Source organism: Prunus avium, chromosome 1 (assembly GCF_965620075.1).
Source record: "Prunus avium chromosome 1, drPruAviu1.hap1.1, whole genome shotgun sequence".
Taxonomy (NCBI): domain Eukaryota; kingdom Viridiplantae; phylum Streptophyta; class Magnoliopsida; order Rosales; family Rosaceae; genus Prunus; species Prunus avium.
This window is the reverse complement of record NC_142284.1, coordinates 13,537,608-13,541,840: the sequence shown is the minus strand read 5'-3', so window position 1 is coordinate 13,541,840 and position 4,233 is coordinate 13,537,608.

The following is a 4,233-nucleotide window of genomic DNA, read 5'->3' as shown; positions in this document are numbered from 1 at the left end:
GAGGTAGATCGACGAGATGGGTGACAATAAAAGCAGGGACACAAATGAAGGAGATGAAGGAGAAAATCCCCAATCGGAAACAATTAGAGATATTTAGTCATATACTCATTCTTAGCACAAAAAATATAAATAAATCCTACACCATTTAATTTCTATACACAAAACAAAAAAAAACCCAAAAAATAATAGATGGGTCTATTTAATTTAATTTTAATTATTAAATTACTTTGATGTCCTATTGAGTGTTTTGGGTTTGTTTATGAGGTTTTGGGGTTGAGCTTGTTTTAAGAAATCAATGACAATTTTGCAATTTATAAGAAGTTAAAAGTCTTTTTGTTATGTTGTAAATGAGTTTTGGGTGTGTTTCTAAAGTCCATTTCATATATGGTATTTTTATAATTTGAGTCCCTAAATTGGGTATAATAGTGAATCTCCCAAACAATTATTATTGCCTTGGAGATACTGTTTGGTAATTAAAAAGAGTTTTTCTATTTAAAACCCACATTTTTTTTTGTTCATCCTAATACTTAAAACATTAAGCTATTAAATTTTATTATCATGTAAAAAGACAAAAAAGGTCATCCAACAGACTCTTTATCCTCTCATCCCTAACTACTTTGGCCAAAAAGAAGGAAAATCTTCCTCCAGCAGACTCCCTACTTGGCTCTCTATTTTGGAGAATCAACTTTTGGCTCTCTACATCTAGCAAGGAGGAGAGAGAAAAAGGGAGAGAGAGATAAAGACATTTGGGAGGTTGGTGGGGTTGGGTTTCTACTTTTTGCTAAAATTTGGAGATTCTCCTGGAGATGCTCTAATACTTAACCCTAGTACATATATACACACCCCCCACCACTCTTCATATTGGCACATCACAACAAATCATGTGATGTGCCAATATAATTAGTAAAAGAGTGAGAATTGGACTGCCTGCATAAAATTTTTCATTCCACAATATTTTGGTTAAACAAGGAGAGACCAATACATTCTATACCCAGAAAGAAGCTTTGCAACGTCTCTTTGAGTTCCTGACTTTGTACAGTAAGTGAGATGCATTGGCTACATACATTAACAGGCGAAAATGTATAGATGCATTGCCTACATATTGAATTATCCTTAAGATAGCCACTAATAATGGGATAATTGAAATTATAAGAACACTCGTAGTATTTAGGAGTAGCTTGGGAAGATAGTGGGATTTTCTTAGAAATTGTGAAAAATTAAATTAGAAGTTGGGGTGAACTTAGAATATGAGATGAACAAAGAGAAGTGCAGGATTTAAATAGAAAAACTCATTAAAAATAAGAAAACAGATCAAATATATGGATTCAATGGATTTGATGCCTGAGAAGCGATTCTCTAGTGATTGGAGCCAAATGAGTGAGAGAAACCATCAGCAAAATTAGAGAAAAAGGAGGCGAGCTAGCTGCTGAAAATGACTATAATATCCTTAATAATAAAAATAAAAAACCGTGTGCCCCACATGCCTCTTTAGATGACAATATAGATGAAATGTCAAAAAATATAATGGTAGGTGCTACATTGGCTATTTAAAACGAATTCAAGTGCTAAATCGGCGGACAAAATAATCAATAGGTAAGTTCAAAAAGAGTAATAGTTCAGTGGTAGAACACGCTTTAGTCTCTCCCTCTAGTCTCCAATATAACGACTTTTTTTTTTTTTTGGTCAAACTCCAATATAACGACTAAAAACATGACATTTCAATTACACAAAGTTTATTTGTATTTTTATTTTTGGGTTTATTTTTCTAAACTAGGGTTAGCAGTGCCGTTATCTGTGTCTATGTCCCCTCCTCTCTTTCTAGTCTCTCCCAAATTCCACCACCAGAAATTATTCCCTTTCCTCGTCAACGTCGGGCTAGTGTGGTTCTTGACCAATATACCTCACTCACCGTCTGGACCTACCCCAAGGCAAACCTCAATGTCGTTCCACCATCCCAATCCAAGGCTCCAATTCAATAGTTTCAAAACAATAACATATTAAACTTGTTAGGAATTCTCAATCCAAGGCTTCCTCTTTGTTTTCAATTTTGTCTAGGAATGGCCTTCCTGGAAAGAGACAATATATTGATACTCCTTTTTTTTGGGGCGAAAAATATTGATACTCTTTCCAATTAATTACAACACTTTCTATCAATAAGTCAATTAATGATTATACTATAAGTTATAACACTCACACAGAGCGAACAAAAAAAAAAGGAGGGGACCAAATTCAGAGTTCACCAAGATGAAAATAAAAAACCACTTCTTGTGAGCATCGACAAGAAGAACCACCTGCAATGGAAAGTTACAATTTAACATCGAAACCCACCACCCCAGACTCCCCATTTATGAAGTTCCTTGAAATTCTTGTAATTTACAATTTTTTTTTCGTAATCTGGGAAGTAGGTTAAAGGAAAGATAACAAAGGAGCAAGCAACGTAGAAACCCAGAAAGGTTCAAGGAAGAAACGTTAAAGGAAGAAGGAACATGTGTTTAGTGTTTGTGTGGGATGAAGACGAGTGCGAGGAGAAGGGAGAGGAGAGAGAGAGAGATAAATATACCCGCACCGTTAACCCAGTTTAGAAATAAAAAAAAATAATAATAATAATAATAAGGGAATTTTGCATAAATACTACATGAACTTTTAGACATGTGCGAGATTACCACCTAAACTTTTAATTTTTACTTATAACCACATGAACTATATAAAGTGTTGGAATTTACCACATAAATCTAACTCCATTAAAAATTTCTTTTAAATTAAGTCGCATACTACATGTGATATTTTTTTAAGGACATTTTCATCAATTCACGCAGTGGCGGTCCTACGCCAAGGGCAGAGTAGGCTGCCGCCTACTCCAATTTTTCATAAATAAATAATTACCCATATACAATCATGTGGGGCCCACTTCAGAAGTACACTGCCGCCTACTCCAAAAGTACAATCATGTGGCTCCTAGACTAAACAAGTGGGAAAGAAAAAATAAAGAGAAGAAAAACATACCCCCAAGGTTTATACCTATTATTATTATGTATGACCTTTTGACATAAATTGTTAAAAATTTATCCTTTTTTTTTTCTCTTTTCTTGGCACATACATGTATCACACTTTTTTACTGCTTGTGAGTTTTTCTCTCAAACTCCATATCAAATTTAATTAGTTTAATTTATTTAATTACAATTTGTTATTCTTTCTCTTGTTTTCTCTCTACCTATGTTTATTTTTAGTTTGTGAAATTTTGATTTCTTCTTTCTATTGATTTTATTGGGCTTTTAGAGATATTTGCTAATCGATATTCAACTCTAAGTATGTACTTGTCTATTCCTTATAAATTTTCTTGCTTAGTATGTAATTGTATGTCCCTTTGTTGCAATTGTGAACTTGTAAACTTGTGTTGGTGAATTTTAATTTTATTTATGATTTCAAAATATGAAAACTAGTCGAGGACAATTATGATTGTAATGAATAGATAATATGATTTTTGGGTTTTTGTATGTCTTGTGAGAATTTGAATTTTTATTATTTATATGTTGTGAGAAGCCCCACACATATGAAAACTTTGTTTTGTATAGAGATACATATTTGAGGGTAAGGCTTAGTATGTCACTCATGTCTAGTTAGGTGTATATTTTTATGTGTATTAATGAAATTCACTCGTACCGTCGAGTTTTTAACATAAGCTTCGCCTATATACTGACTTTTGAATTCTGGATCCCCCATTGAATTCACGATAAGTAAAAAATTTAAAACTAACTGGAGAAAAAAAAAACGAACCTAATTCTCCCAAGACTTTCATTAGCTAAGAAATTATAATTAGCTTATCCATTTTTTTTATTTCTTTTTTATGTTATCCCACATAAGGAATAAGGTATACGGGGGTTTGAAGTTTCAATTTGGCATCCTTAGTTTTGTCAGTTTGATTCAGACCTTGTGCTTAAAAATCTAATATAGGTGTTTGTATCAGGCCTATAATGATACTGTGAGGAAAACAAGTCTTCTTTTTGATAGTCTGGGATTCTACTCATCGATGGATGACATTTTCACCCGTCTATTGACATTGACTAGTTATATAAGTCGTCGATTTATTCAGTTTATAAGTGAGTTCTTTCTGCCATGCTTACATGTATGCATTATATTCTCATAGTGTAATGGATGGATTTGGAAATGATGTTGTTGCAGAGGATCTCGCGGTCAGAGATGCTGATAGATACTCGGACGATTTGCTGGTCATTT